We start from the raw sequence: 16,742 nt of genomic DNA, 5'->3' as shown, positions 1-16,742 counted from the left end.
AAATGTTCACATCCTAATTTCACTGGGCTATTGTGTATGTGCGAATCACAAAAATACACACGTGTATCTGAAGTTGGGAAGTATGAAGACCTTGTATTACAGCACGACACAAACATCAATGTGCGGTATTATCATAGAAAATCTGGCTGTGGGGAAATTAACCAGCGTGCATAAACAAGGCGCTTTATGATTTCTGTTAACGTAGAGAACGGGCTGCCTTCCTTCTCTACACAGAAATGCGTTTCCAGCCGCCTGCTCGCTCGCAGTCGTCCTCCTCGTCCGTGAAATGACACGTTGCTCGGCGCGCGTCCTCCTCCGCCCGGGGTGGGGGGGGGTGGGGGGGTGAAGCGAGATTTGCCCACGCTTTGCTTTTTAAACGACGAAGCAGACGGATCGCCGCTCTCTCCGTTAGTCCGGCGACCTTCGACCTTCGCTCAGACCGCAGTGACGAGGCGTTCGGACCGCGCGGTCTCGGCAGCGAACAGGGCCGCTTAACCGCCCCCCCCCCGTCGCCACGGTTTCCCCAGCCCCGCCCTTTCACTCCCCGACGACAAGCGCTCACCGAGCCTCCGAAGACCTGGCTCTTCGTTTCACACGAAGCGAAACGCGGGTCTATTTATAAATACAAATAAATGGATGAATAAATGATGTGTGTTTCAGCTCCCGAGTTGGAGTCTGACTCATCCTAATTGTCCTTTCATAAGCTGGTCTTCGGTCGTCTCTCAAATTCATTACCCGGTTCTCTCTGTGAGCAGCCACTTCTTCACATTTTGGATCAGGAAAATTCATAAATAAAAGCTCTCCGAACTAATATTTGTCTGACATTGAATTTTTTAAAATCATGAATCATGAAGCACAGACTGGGCTCATTAAAAAAGAATAGTGCAGAGTACTCGTGAGAGAGAAGCCAATATGAAATTATACATGAATTGTTTGCCTATTTGACTGTTTTTGAATTTGACTTATTTGACACACACAATAATAAAATTAAAAGAAGGCGACCTGGGTCACAGTTAAATGGCGATAAATGACTTGCCAAAAAGGCAAGATTGACTACTACGAACAGATTAATGAAAACATGGGTCTGCATTACAAATGAGAGAAAATGGCCGTGCTCTCACTCTTACACAGTCTTCGCGCTGCGAGATGTGCAGAAGCGCACTGCAGACTGATCTGAAGCGCCCTGACCCGGGAGAAATTTCTCAGACATCCAGCTTTACAACCGTCCATTCGATTTGTCTGCAGCTGCTCAACGTGAGGAGACACGCACAATGCACGCGTGTGATATACAGTTTTATCAATATGCATAAACGACTCTGGACAGCCAAGATACGCTTATGCATTCAGAAGATTTTAAGTGAAGATTTCATCGAAGGTTTCCGCTTGACTATAGGTGGTCGGCTGCTTCATGGCTCGTGAAATCTGACAAGATTTTTCCATTAGACCTTTATTTAGCAAACCACCCCCCTTTTATTAATGTGAAATATACATATAAGCAATCTTGTATTTTACTGGTTGGATTTAAATAGCTCTACATGCTTCATTCTCTTGGATACAGGGCACCTGATTGGTTTACAGCGTCAGCTGGCCCTGCCCAATCAGAGGACATCACCAAGGTGCTTCCCGCCAATGAGTGCGGCGGACGGTTTTCTGTAATTTCATTGTCACTAAGGGAGGGAAAACGTACAGCCAGGGCAGTTGGCTGTAGCCCAGAGCAGCAACGTAACGTTGCTCCTTTAAAGCCACAGAGAGATTTTATGGCTGTAGATGTGCGCTTTCAATAAAAAACAGATTAAAAATAAAAAAAAAAATAATAATCACTTCTCAGTGAATTGAATACGGAGCGCAAGGTGCCCACCCGTCTGACATTTTCGCGTTCGGTTTCGCGTCACGTGGACGTGTGCATGCACTCCGTTATCGTTCTACCTTAAAAGGTGTTGTGTCTCCCTGGCAACCGTCTCCGAGCGGGCAGCCTCTGGACATAAGCTCATTGATGTCGAGAATAAAACTGTCGTGGGGGTGGGGTGGGGGGGGAGGGGGGGGGGATGGGGGACGGGGAGAGGAGGAGGAGGAGGGAGGGGAGGGGTGCAGAATCTGCGCTCTCTTCCCTGTTGCGCAGAAACCTGGCCATTCATGATTCCTCAGGAAGGGCCGGGGGAGGGAAGAAAGGGTTCCTGCGTCACGCGGGTCCTCCGATTCATAACGCTTCGCCCCCCCATCCCCCCCTCCCCTTCTCCTTCAGCCGGAGAAATTGTTCCGCGGGACAATACTCAGCGGTGCGATTTTCTATTACACAGAGGATTTATCAACACAATGGGTACAGGGTGACCGGGGGGGGGGGGGAAATGGCAGAGAAGCAGACTATTCAGGTTTTCTTTTGTACAAACAAACGCCTTTCTTTTTAAAAAAAAAAATTTTAAGCTGTGTTTCACCATGTTTTTGCTCCATTCAAAATAGTTTGAAAGAAATGAAATGAAGGTCTCCAGAGGCACTGTGGTGACATTATCTTTTTTTTTTTCATTTTTTTTTTCTGACAATAACGAAAACAGCTAATTTTCTGTCTCATTCAAGACAGACTTATTACATCTACCCTCACAGTTCTGATGGGTTTTTAGTATAAGCCAGAATAACCAAAAAAACAAAAAAAAAAGGTCATTTACTTCACACGGTTTTTGCAATTCACCACTGTTCATTGCTGCATGCTTGGTTATTTGTCTTGAAGAGCTCAACCAGGCGCAGTCCACCAAAGCACGTGCAATCAACTACCGCTGCTGCTGCGTGCTCATCAGTCTGCAAATCCAGAGGCTTTTTGTGCAGCTCTACGGGCATACCTGCAAGATGACTGGTCACCCGGGGGGGGGGGGGGGTCACTGGTGTGCGATTCCTCGCTCACTGTCATCCCGACCGACTCAAGCTCTCCCTTCATTGGGTGATGCCAGCACCAGTTTCTCATCACCGCCTAAAAGGGAAATGAATCGGCCAGAAAGCCCCCCGCGATCTACCGATCAGCGGATCTCCTCAGAGGATGCAAATCTGATCCGGTCCGATGGCAGCGGAACAGAACTTCGTTGTCCTGGGCGATAACCGACACACACACCACCTGTTTCTCCCGTGGTGTTACCATGGCAACCGAGGAGGGAGGAGTTCGCACGTACTCCCACGGCTGCGAGCGAGCGAGCGAGTGAGGTCACTGGTGGAATCGTAGCAATACCGGAGAAATACTGTGTGGCTTCAGGACAAATAGATGATAACTGCACCATAGAATAAATTCACTCTAGGTTACTTAAAAGATTTAAGTACTGTCACCATACCACCCCCCTTCCTCCTTTTTCTGTAAGGCCTACAATAATGTATTGATGACAAATGATCTCAAAGTTCCTCAAAAATATGGATTGCCTTGCCTCATATTACAGTTTCTTTGTTTGTGAAACAAGTCCTTTCAAAGACTCTTTGTTTTATCTTTCGAATTTTACAAAGTATTTTCCTCGTATCTTATGTGTGGCTTATTTCCCCATATTATGTCTTTACCTGCTGCGTTTTATGTATTCAGTTTTTATCACAATACTGGCATTTAGCAGATGCTCCTGTCATATACAGTTGGATATACTCTGAAGCAATTGGGGTTAAGTACGTTGTGCTCAAGGGCACAACAATGGTGTCCTACCTGCAGGGAATTGAACCTGCAGCCTTTAAGTCACAAGGCCACTTCCCTGGCCCATTATACTACGCTGCTGGCGTACATGTCGAGGCTGCTTCTGTTTCCTGTCAGCTGCGGGATCCGTTTTCACTCAGCAGTCCATTCAGCGCCATCGAGTGAGCTGCTCTTACAGATAAAACCGAAACGAACAGAAATGCTTTCGCACAGAATAGGCCAATACATTACTCAAGTGCTGGGGGGGGGATGAAGTGTATGTTCACACATTTATGCTGAAGACCGCTGTCTGTGGACAGAGGAAAAAAAGAGCAGTCGGAATGACCCGGAATGAATAATTGGCCTTCAGTGTAGCTCCGGTGAATAGCAGCTCGATCAGTGATGTGCCAGGAAATCAGTTAAGCACCACTTCTCACCCTGCAACCACACAAAAGTACAAGATGCTAAATGCTAACGGGTATATATCATCTCAGAAGTGGCATCTCAAATCAAAGGCAAGACAAAACCGAAACTGCATCGTCGTTTTTGAAGAAACGCTTCCAGACGAGCAGACATTATTTACGTTTGGGCTTCAAGATAATGATACAGAGTGCAATACAAGTGCTGGATGGAGGCACACGCAACATGAAAGTGGCACAGGAGGTACATGTGTGACATGAAAGCGCTATAGGAACAAAGTAGAGGATGTAGACCAGCGGTGTCCAATCTTATCCCAAAAGGGCCGGTGTGGGTGCAGGTTTTTGTTCTTGCCGAGCACGATGACACCTGATTCTACCTTATCAAGGTCTTGGTTGAAGACCATGATTCGTTAATTAATTGATATCAGGTGTCGTAGTGCTGAGCTGAAACAAACACCTGCCCCCACACCTGCCCTTTTTCGGATAAGATCGCCCCCCCCCCCCCGATGTAGAGGATCCAGAGGAAGGGTTCGTCTGGGTCCGTACAGCCGGCCCTTGGCTCAGGGATCTGTGGTGCAGAGCGCGGCAGAGGGAGAAGAGTCCTCCATGATCTCCATCTGCTCACTCACACGCTCTGCACCATAAGCACGACTGCTAGGGAAGGAGAAGAGACCAGTGATAATGGCTGTGAAACGGTCACCTGTTTATATCCCTAGAACAATTACATAAAACAATAACTCCATTATATAAGGAGAACAGGAGTGTAATTGTTACTAAAATACTTGTTTAGACAAATGAGTGAAAAGTAAAAACATACAGACGTGTTTATATTCGCAAATATTGATATTGGGCTTAATATCAGCGAAGAGGCAAGATTTGAAAATGTAGACTATGCGGTTCATGTTGCACAGTGTGTGGCACTTGTGTCTTTTTTTTTTCCCCCTCATAGTGACAAATTAATAAATAACAAGCTAATCAGAATGAGTGATCTTTGGGAGTAATTATCTAGAGAGAATCGCAGAGAGTCAAATGACTGATGCTTTTTAGAGCACGACGGCCCCTTGAGCTGATCCCAGGATGCAGGTCAGTCCCGCTGCCAAAAACCCTACTAACCCCTGAGTCTCGACTCCTCTGGACGGCGTTGCGTGGGTGGCTTTGGAAAGGCTCTCCTTGCGTAACTGCTGAGTTTGCTTTTCACAAAGCTGACACACCTATGCGTGCCAGAATACACAAAGCCTCCCAGGGGTTCGATAACACGCGCGAAAACACAAAACGCAGCGTCCCGTTTTGGCTGGCGTTGTTTGAAAAAACATTATTTGTGGCAAGGAATCTTATGACAAAAAGGAAGCACTCTTAACCCCAAACTATTGAAACAATAGTTAAGAGTATGCACTGTTTGTGCAAATCCTGTGGGTGGTGGCAAATTTTTGGAACGGTAATTTGTTCTGTACAGGTTTTGCGGACGCCGGGATTTCACGGTGCGATCTCAAATCTGCGACAAGTCCCCCTTGAGAGTTGTTAAAATTTGTCTTAAATAGACTGGCCTTGTTACATAGCACACAACATTGCGTGCAGAGTAGACTCGACGATAAAAACGGAACTTCCCCAACCTACTGAATGAGTAAGCATTTTTAAAAATATAATCACCCTTCGTCTGTCTGAACTTCGGCGAAAGGGGAGGGCAAAGGATTCAGACATTGGAATACCAAACTGATAAACTAAAAGTACAGCCGTCGCCTTTTTAATTTCAGTAACAGGCTGAGCTACATTACATTACAGCCATTTAGCAGACACTCTTATCCAGAGCGACTTACACAACGCATTTACACTGCATCCATTTATACAGCCGGATATATACTGAAGAACCTGTGACCTTTAGGTTACAAGACCAGCTCCTTACTACACTGCTACCTAGTTTTACCAGCCATGCTGGTGGTGTGCCTAAAACTGGGCCTAATTTGGAGTATTTAAAAGTTTCCCATTAATTAGCATAATTTCTTCGTTATGGACAGACAAAGCTGAATGCATCAGATACATTTGCCATTCTATAAATACACCCTCGTTGGTGGTGGAATTTCTTTAGGTTTTTGGGTTTTTTTTTAAACACCCGTCTGTCAACATCATCTGCAAATACATACTCCACTGTGGTCACCTCTAAACGCAACTGCCTTACAAAAAAAGATGCAAATGACTCACTTCCTCACAATGCAGTTCTGCAAGTACACTGCAATCCGGTGCACACGGCCCATGCAACGCCAGATAAAGTTTTGTTTTCTTTTCTTTTCTTTGTTTGTCTTTGTCTGCGCAGTGTGTCATAAGGTCAGTGTCAGGTGAGCATGAGTGTGGGTTGATCTTCATGGGCGTGGGCTGGATTAGGGCCCGTGGCCTTGTCTGTCTGTGCAATGCCTCTATCCTCCTCCCCCACCCCCTCCCCGCCCACCCCTTCATGCATTGCTGTTGCGCAACCAGTGACTCTGCACTTCAGAGAAGCCAGCCAGCTGCTTCACCGAATGTGTGATGGCATCCTGCCCGTATGTACCGCCTCTGTCTGGATTCAGGCACCCAAGGATCCCGATGGCTGGCAAACTGAAGGCCCGTCCGTTCAGCAGAGTCGTTCTGTCGGGCCTGAGAGCCTGTCTCTGTCTCTCTGCTGTGTTTGTGTTACCGGGGCGATGATCGTACAGGAAATGGTTTTTCTGGCTTGAGCCCCGTCGAGACGAAACTAACGCCACGCGTTCGTATACGATGGAGTTGATTTAGACAGGGCCCAAAGGGAACCCGTTCCTGGAATTGCGCAATGCACTTTGATATTCGCTTGGTGTTCCTTTTATGGGATTCTTGATTGTGTGAGAAAAAAGTAATAAACTTTGAGATTTGTTGTCCTTAAATCACGATGACTGTGTTTTAAAAAGGAAACAGGAATGTGATTATAACTTTGCCCTGCACTGATAAAAACTTTAACCTTTTTTTGTGCAATAATTTATCCTTTTAAATGAGAGAGAAGCACTGCATGATGGACACAATGGTCTGTACACACTGTTCTCACACCCAGTTTAATAAGGTCAGCCTTCTTAAAACATTGGCACGGTAGTAGTTTAAGTCCCCATGTCTGCACCAAGCAATACTGAATGGGTCAACGGAACCGTTTAATTGATAAAGAAGGGTGAACAAGCATTGAATTTAGAATGAATACCAGATTAGGAAAATTGTAATCATTGGGGGTTAACAGAATGAAAGTTGGTTATGCCTAAAGTCTGAACATTACCCAGAGTAGTACCATCTTCAGGAAGAGAACACAATCACTGAGTATTCTGTAGTTCAACCGTTCGTGTGTGTGTGTTTTTTTTTAAATTTTTTTATTTTTTTTAAATATGAGTTACCACCTGCAGTCAGCAGACTTCCTTAGGTGCCTGTCAGCTCTTCTTACCCCTTTGAAGAGTAGCTTTTTTTTGGAAAGTGCTTCAAAATTGTAAGTGAATGTTCTAGAACTTCGTTGCTTTCAGTCACCAGTAGTGATTGTTACGTCAGCATTAGAATGTTCAGTTACGAACATCCCAATCACGTATCTGTGATCCTATGCCTTAAAGCCGGGGTCCCCAATCTTATTCAAAAAAAGGGCCGGTGTGGGTGCAGGTTTTTGTGTTAGCCCAGCACCAAGACACCTGATTCTGCTTATCAAGGTTTAGATTGAAGGTCAGGATTAGTTAATCATAGTGTTGGGCTGAAACAAAAAACCCGCACCCACACCAATCTTATCCATGTTTTTTTGGATAAGATTGGGGACCCTTGCCTTAAAGGGTTATCTTCATTTCCTGTATCTGGATCTTCACTTCCTGTCTCGATACCTCCTGGACAGCAAACGTCTTCTCCGTCACTCTACCGGTGCCCTGTTTCAGGCTGCGTGTGAAGATTTATGAGGCTCGTTTCCGATGCTTTTGTTTACGTGGAGCCACCTCGTCATCCGACACTTCTGGGGGGGGGGGGGGGCAGGGGCGGGGGCTGAATCCTGCTCGTATACGTGTCTCAGGGCGAGACGGTGTCTTGCGCACGGGCCTTTAAATAATGCATGACAGTCGCATGAGCTCAGAACATGTGATTGGCCTCGTTCACGCCCTGGATCTCTCAACAATACGCAAGTCCAGCCGGGCCTGAAGGGCGGGGTTAATGGGGTGGAAACGTGCTCACCACCCACACCGGTCTGTGTAACCATGCCGACACGCACAGCTCTCCATGTTCTTAAAGTGACTCTTAATCACAGCCACCGTGTAGACCAGCAGTCATGTAGACCAGCCTCCATGCAGACCAGCCACCATGTAGACCAGCCACCATGAAGACCAGCAATCATGTAGACCCAGTTATTGTAATATTTTATTGTAGCGTTTTTTAAATTTTTTATCGCTTGTGTTATTGTTCATTGGCAAGGGTTCATTTTGTCAGCTCCTTCAATAAATTTGTGGCTTGTGGCGTTGGCAGTCACTAAAATTGACAAAAAGTTGATTCATGTGTGTGGGCAGGTGTGGTGTGTGTGTGTGTGTGTGTGTGCGCTCATGCCCGTGCGCACATTATTAAATGTGTTACACTAATAAAAACACACTCTAAATAAATTGAATGCTTAGTATTAACTGAGCATGCTCGGGCATGATCGTTTTATGTTGGCAAGCCCCCGTATTGGTGATTAGCATGTAGCGTGTCCCTGGAGGCTCGTTCTCGCATGAGCTGGCGTTCGGCAAGTCCCTGCGGCGTTTTTCTACTGACGGAGGCGTGCGCCTGTCTGCGTTCTGACTATACGCTGGATCTATGGAGATCCCCACGAATGGCCGACAAGACAAATTTTGCAGTCTGGACTCGCTGGAGAAAAAAAAAACGAAACCACAATTTCCCTTTTTTTTTTTTTTATATCTCTCTGGTCCCGGTACTCACCAAGCGAGATGATTTAGGTCGCTCTCCCCTCTTTGCCTGGTCGCTAACCATGATGGCCGTTTACCCGCTCTTTTTTCGTGGGGGTGTGGGGGGGGGGGGAGGAAGAAATGAGCTGGCGCCCCTGGTAGCTTAATGGCGCGGACCGTAATTTACGTGGTGCGCAGGGAGGGGAGCGGCGGCTGCCTTCGCCCCCCCCCCCCGTGACCTCGGGTGGAGACGGCGGGCGTAAAATATACGGACCCGCGGATAACCGCGACCTTGACGTTTCCGTGTCCATTCGGGGTGCCGCCGCGGTGACGGAGTAGCGCTAGCCGGGGCTAATTCCGCAAAAACAGCCCGGCCAGCTCGGGCGCCTCTCTCTCCCGCGCTCGTCTGAATAATTTACAGCCGGGTCGGAGAATAAGTATCCGTGCGGTTCTGACAAATTGAGAGGCGAGCTGTATGCAAGAGCGCCGGGCCGCTCGTGAGTCATCGACAGGCACGGCGGGGGTTAGTTATGGCGCTGGTCGCAGAGGGCGCAGAGATAAGCCTTCGCCGGTCTTTGCCTGACGACTCGCGCGGCGGAAATCGCAGAAAGCGCATGATCTAATCTCAAATGCTGGGGGCTTCGCAATCGGGTGGATATTGCACTTTATAATGGTGAGAGAATTGGGAGGTTTGTGTGTGAGACATGCAGCACTTCAAATGTACGTCCACCAAATCGGGTCGGATTTATTTCATTTTTCAACACGTGCCCATTCACGGTTACGTGCTATCTCACGCCGGCTGTCTCCGGGATCTGAATTATGGCGCTGACATTCATTGTCAGCTGATTCAGACTCATTCAGTACGCGTAAGAAAAGCTGGAAACGGCAGCGCCCTGACGAACGGGAATGTGGAACAGTCGCGCGATCCAGAAACAAAGCAGGAGCTTTAGGCATCGCCGTCACGTTTATAAAAAAAACGAGCGCACGCCTTGTTTTTCTGCTGAAATTAAACGGGGAAACCGGGCAGACCGGTTTGGACGTAGAGGGTACTTTTTCACCGCGTTAGTCACATACCCTGATTCCCACAACGGCGTGGGCGTGGGTATTGTGACGCGGCAGCGCCTTTTAAACGAGGGCTCAGCGCTGCCTGAGCTGCCTTTGTGCTTCTGTCTCGGGCCTCTGTCGATCGCGCCTCCACCCAGTTATCGTTCGTTTCCCTTAACTCAGCAGTTTCCAGCCCTGATCCCGGAGATACGCCGTTCCGTCGGTTTTCGTTTCGACCCTTAATTTGGCGCGCCCGATTCTAACGGTTAGCAGTTCAGTGAAAACGCCAGCTGTTGAATGAGGCGTGCTTGGTTAGGGTCAGAGTGGAAACCTACAGGGCAGTACAGGTAGATCTCTAGGAACGAGGTTGGGAAACGCTGCTCTAACTCGTCGTACACTATGCACAGCAGTGTGTGAAACATTGTAGCCTTTTCAGCTTGTAAAACTGAATACTTTTTAAAAATCAAACTGTCAGCGTATAATAAAGAAGCCTGAGGGATATAAACTAAAGATTTGACTTTGAGTGTAAACTAAAATGATAGAGGTCGTAGGTAGAATCAATTAAAAATCTTTGCCGGAACTGGAGGACGAGTGTTCTAGTCCTTGCCCACCAAAATTTTCAGAGGATGTTGCAGTAGTGTAATAGGCCTGTAGTTGTAAATGGTAAAGGACATCGGCAAATGTTTTCAAATGCAACACGCTGCCAGGTTTACAAAGGGCTTTTAATACCCTGCTAATTCTCTGATTAATCAAACAAAACTCAATGTTCGCTGGCTGCATGGATTGACATTACAGTAACTGTTCTGTAACCACTCCATGGTTTTTCATGCGTTTCTGCATGTGTCTTACATTTCTTAAAACAACCACTTCCTGGGAAGAGGTTTAACAGAAGTTGTAACATTCTGCTGTTTCCCTTTGATTCGGGCTGTTTTTTGTTTGTTCTGCGAACAATTTGCATTCATTACAGACAACACAACATTACCACAATCAAAACAACAAGCGCAAACACAGAAGGGATTCTGGTTTTGTTTGGATACTTCAAATGTGACAGCAGCACACAGTGTTTAGCATCCTGTTTCCACTTACCAAAAAGCAACAATTCTGTTTTATTTTGACATCTTAAAATATGATATCTACAGTATAATGTTTCTTTTAATGTCAAAATGCGTCACGTATTACAAATACGTCCAAAATGGTAATATTTAATGAATGTGATTTAGTGTGAATATTGCAGCCTGTATTTCAAAATGTGCGTCATTTTCCATTAAGTGATAAAATGTTTCAGAGATCTGAAAGCGGTGACACTGACTGATAGATAGGCTGCTTTTGGAATAGATTAAAGCCATATGTTCAGGGATATGTTCCCTGTATTATTTGCTCATGTGTCAACATGGGTTTTTTTTCATAAAGGTAATATATGTGTGCGTGTGTATACGGACAACAGAATAAATTGGTATGTCAAGTGAAATAAAGCTTCACTGGGAAATGACACGGAACCCTAGTGAATGGGGGCTCTAACCCTCTGTCACAGGCACACAACACAGACACTGATGTGTAGTGCCTTTTAACACTCTGCTAGTGTTGAATTAACAACGATGATTGTCCTATGTGGCTCATGAGTCGAAGGCGGTGAAATGTCTAAATGCTCGTTATATTTGTAACATTATAGCACTTCAACTTTGCAAAGACAAGCCTAGGTTTTTTCCCTGTGATGATTGATGTCACTATAGTCAAAGTGGCGTGCGTACGTTTCCTGGTCAGAATTGTATAGCTTCATTGTTTAGGGTGTGTGTCTAAGTGTAGGCCCACTAAATATATTTACTAATGTATCTCGAAGGGTTAGATAATAGCCAGCAGGCATTACAGAAACCAAACAAAAACCAAACCGGAGGATTGTGTCGCTGAGAGGAAGACGCCATTGACCGCGTTGGAAATGTGACTCCATATATTGGTTTAAATATTTTAAAACACAAGCCAAAAACTCTCGCCTTGGAACAGGAGATGTGTAACCATGGAGAACCTCTGGGACCTCATAAAGGACACCTATATTGAAAAACAACTGCAATACATTGAAAAAAGGCTTCAAATATATGTAGGCACCCATATATATTTTTGACGGTGATTTGTTTTTTAAAGAATGTATTCTATTGGATATATATTCGGTTGTATTCCAGTGAGAACAAATAGGTAATTAGTATATTTTTTTATCCAAACATTTCTCAAAACAGCGATATACTTATAATATATTGCACATTTCAAGTAACAGTTTCTGATTTCACACTGTCGATGGTATGTATAGTTAAATATTGAAAATATTCAGAAAATTTCTATTTTGAAAATATTCCAAAGTGTCATTTCCTGCCCTCGAACAGGGATCACGTTCTCTACCCTAATAGAGCAGATTTGACGGATGTTGGGATGCAGGGACGCAGTAGGGCTTATTTACATCTACAGACACCTGGCATCCGCCCCCCACCCCCTCCACCAAGCCCATCAGCTGTGAGGAGCACGGAACCACAAGGCTGAGTGGCCTGTGTGCGTGGGATTGAAACAGAAGAAGAAGAGCATGTACAGTAGCTGATACTGATAGTCAGCCGTACACCTCCTTTCATTTTCCCCTCTTGTATAGAAACTGCCAGGAGGTACACAGCTCCAAAGTACAGTAAATACCCAAGTACCAGCACAGTCATTATATCATTATTTATTGCATTTGGCAGACAGTCTTATCCGGAGCAAGTCACACAGCATACATTCGTTTACATGCAGTCCATTTATACGCCTGGATATTTCACTATAGCTGTTGAAGTCAGGCGCCTTGCTCAAGGGTACACGGGCTACGCCCCAGCTGGGAGTTGAAGCCACAACCCTTGAGTTACAAGCCCTGTTCCCAAACAGTTACACTGCACTGCCAGTCCTCCGCTTGTTTGTGTTTGAGAGGGTGGCCTTCCCATTGGAACGCTAGGCCTTGTGCCACTTGTAGGTTTGTAGGTGACCTACGTGGAAAAGGCTTGTTGTCGCTATTGGTTAATTAATCCGTGATGGTGTTTTTTGTTGTTGTTGTGTATTCCAGGTGGAGAGCGAGCACGAGTAGCTGCGTGTGTCACGGGGTTCTTTTGCGGTGATGACATCACAGTGCAGCTGCTCCCGCCGTTTTTTACGGGTGTGACCTTCCGGAACGGTCGAGCTTCACAGACTTCAGGGCGTATAGCGGCAACTCGTTAACACGTGAAATAGCGGTAAGTGTGATGCCGTCTGATTTGACATCTTTCTCAACTGGTAGCGGGAACGGCGGAATAGTTGGCTGCAGCGCTGTTCGTTTTTCGCGGTCGGGCTTTCTCGTAATGGGGTTCCCGGTGTACTCCTAGGTCACAATTTAGGATATGATGATGAGCTTCCTCTCTACTCTTCTCTCATTGGCTGAGCCCCACATGCTGCTAAGTCCTGTAACCCAAAATAAGCCAATTGGGCCCAGGGTCTGTCCAGACGTGGTTAACCTCTTAATGACCTGAGAGGCTGGGTCTCCTGCACGGGCCCCAGGGACCGCTAGCGTTGCCACTGGGGGGGGGGGGGGGGGGCGGGGCGTGACCTCCGACCCACAAACCCCTCTGATACTGGTGCATTCCGCTGCCGGGCCTCTGGTCTGGTAGAGAAACGCGTTCCAGATTGCAAAGCGCCCTCGATGCTTCTTAGCAGAGGCTCTGCCCTCGACCATAGACTACGTCAAAAATAAATAAATAAAATAGCAGCGGCCGCTTTGCCACTCGAACATGTCAGAGCATGTACATGTGCTCTTGGTGTGTGCGGTGTGTGTGTCGTGTGGTGGGTGGGTGTGCGATATGTTTTGTCTGTGCGTGCGTTGTGTGTGTGTGTGTGGTTTGTGGTGTGTGTATGTTTTGTGTGTGTGGGTGTGTGTATGTTTTTTGTGTGTGGGTGTGTGTATGTTTTGTGTGTGTGGGTGTGTGTATGTTTTGTGTGTGTGGGTGTGTGTATGTTTTGTGTGTGTGGGTGTGTGTATGTTTTGTGGTGTGTGGGTGTGTGCGCATACGTGTGTGTGATCGCTCGTTGCCCGCTCGTGCTCAGGGTTCTGGGTTTGTGTTCGGCTGTTTGCCGTGTCCCCTCTGCTGTGTGCAGTGGGCCTTGTCCTGCATTTCACACGCGTTTCTCAGCAAATGGAGCCTTTCCTCCCGAGGTCTGAGCGGCCTCCATCTGAAAAAGGGCCACAGACGTGCGTGCGTTCTGTCTGCCCAGCCGGGTAAACAAACAGAACTGTACCCTGGGGAAGGGCTCTACCCAACAGCCTGAGAGCGTCACTGCTGTAGAGACCCTGTAGTGAGGATAACACTGCATCTGCTGCGTGTGTGTGTCTGTTTCTGTGTGTGTCTCTGTGTGTGTGTGTGTGTGTGTGTGTGTGCGCGTGCGCATGCGTGCGTGTCTGTTTCTGTGTGTGTGTGTGTGTGTGTGTGTGTGCGCGCGCGTGCGTGTGTCTGTTTCTGTGTGTGCTTCTGCGATGCATGTGTATGCTTGTGTGACTCTGTGTGTGTGTGTGTGTGTGTGTTTGCTACTGTGGTGTATGCGTGTGCTTGTATGTGTGTGTGTGTGTGTGTTTGTCTGTTTCTGTGTGTGTGACCGTGGAGCCCAAAGATATACCCATATAGAGATTACAGCAGCATCCAATCAGCTGAGAGCTGAATGTGTGTCACAGAGGCTTTATCTCCGGGGACAGGAGCACACAGGCCAGCGGAGAGAGAGAGAGAGAGAGAGAGAGAGAGAGAGAGAGAGTGCGAGAGAGAGAGAGACAGAGAGAGAGAGTGAGAGTGCGAGAGAGAGCGAGAAAGAGAGGGGGTGGGAGGAGAGAGAGAGAGCTGGAGGGAGCCGGCACATCACATACTGTACTGTACAGTTACGCTGTACATAAATAAGTGTGACTGTATTCACAGAGCTCCATTTGTGATGCAGTGACAGATTCGTGACTGCTCTTGTGCGAGTAGTTTGCGCTCAGCTGTGACTAAGGTGTGCAGAGAGGATAGGATGACATGTGCGAGCATGCAAACAGACAAAAACACACAGGTGCGTGCAGAAACACACGCATACTCTCTCTCTCACACACACACACACACAGGCAAACACAGGTGTGCATGCACACACACACACACACACAAACACAGGTGTGCACGCACGCACACACACATGCATGGGTGCACGCATGTATATACTGCACACCTGTACCCGTGCACAGATACACACGCATGTGCCACAATGCACACACACATTTTCTGCTCAGTGCATGTCCGTGCATTGATTCCAGAACATTACATTTGAAGCTGGCTTGGTCAGTTACCTGGATTGCCTGCATTACACAAAGCCATCTGACACTGAGCGAATATGAGCTCCGAGACGGAGAAAAGACTGGAGAGCATCTCAGCGTGACAGACAGACATCAGGAAAGTCCTCAAATTCTCTGAAAGAGGAAGTGATGGGAACAGCAGGGGACAATTCTCCGCGAAAGCGGTGAAATCAGGACATTTTATCCACTGTCACCCGAACGTTATCTGACCTGTGTGATCCGATGTGTCAGTCATTCTTCACAGCCAATGACTCACCAGCAATGTGGTCCGAAGTGGCCCCGCCTCACTGGCAATCTTTTTTGTCGTATTTAGAAAAAAAATGTGAGTGATCTAAATTTTTTTTTAAAACGTACAGTCTTGCGTATTGTTAGTTTTTTTTGCGGCGCGTACGCTGCGGTATGGGGTTAACCGTCGAGCGAGTCGGAGCAGCGGCGAGAGAAACACGTTTGGTATCCGCCGCGCTGGATCAGCTGGGGGGGGGGGGGGGTCACGCAAGGACACTCGGCTGAAGAACACGTGGGAGACGTGCGTGCGTCGGCTTAGCGCTCTGGGCCCACTGAATCCAGGGCAGACCTTTTCAAACTCGGGCTCTCTCTCTCTCTCTCTCTCTCTCTCTCTCTCTCTCAGCAAGATTTCATTTTCCAGAGATGTTATTATCAAAAGCGGCGCTGTCAGAAATGGTCAGTACCAAGGGAGGACAGGACAGGACTGAAGTCCAAAGATTCTGATATATATATATATACAGAGGCCAGAAAATATATTATAGATATAGTACATGTCCGATTATATAATACATTATAAAATGACTTCATACAGCAAGAATATTTTTAGTATGGCACAGCAGTGGATTCGGTCTGCAGGCAGATGGGTTTAGTTCTTGCCAGTTATACTTTTAGGCTTCAGCGTTTTGACTACAGTTGAGATTACTTCGAGTTCTGTGTTTATTTCTGACAGCCTGCTGCCACAGCAGAGAATGCTGGGTAAATTACCTGTCCGGATATTTCTGAAAGGAAGTCTCTTTTGCTTATCTGCTCGCCCGCAGATCCGGCTCAGCATATTTAAGTGGGCGTGGCAAAGGGTCCAGCTGTCCAGCTGCAGTGCTCCCTACGCACCTCTCTGTTCCTGCTCTGTTCCTGCTCGGGGGGGTGGGGGAGGGAAAGGGACGGGACGGGACATCTCCTGGAGGAGATGACCACTCAGTATGTCACGCTGTTTATAACCGAAGGCAAAGGTTACCGTGAACTTTGCGCAACTCAAAACGTTGCAGTGAGTAAATAATATTGTGGGGACATCATGATGAAATCTGAGACGATGACTAAACGAAAGGCGAAAAAAAATAGAAGGGGTAAGTAATGCCCTGCTCCTGGACTTTTTTTTCCCACTGGGGGCTCATCGATCAGCTTGATTGATTTATTAA

General features: G+C 47.0%; 1 long non-coding RNA gene across 1 annotated transcript in view; it reads left to right on the top strand.

The window, feature by feature from the left end:
• Positions 1-16,742, top strand: part of LOC135257584 (uncharacterized) — a 41,827-nt gene that overhangs the window by 4,362 nt on the left and 20,723 nt on the right. The window contains exon 2 of the long non-coding RNA XR_010330677.1: positions 13,051-13,216. This is a non-coding gene — a long non-coding RNA (uncharacterized LOC135257584). The remainder of the gene's footprint in view (positions 1-13,050; positions 13,217-16,742) is intronic.

Source organism: Anguilla rostrata, chromosome 6 (assembly GCF_018555375.3).
Source record: "Anguilla rostrata isolate EN2019 chromosome 6, ASM1855537v3, whole genome shotgun sequence".
In the NCBI taxonomy this organism is placed as follows: domain Eukaryota; kingdom Metazoa; phylum Chordata; class Actinopteri; order Anguilliformes; family Anguillidae; genus Anguilla; species Anguilla rostrata.
The sequence above is the reverse complement of the archived record's forward strand: the minus strand, read 5'-3'. Positions and strand labels throughout refer to the sequence as shown.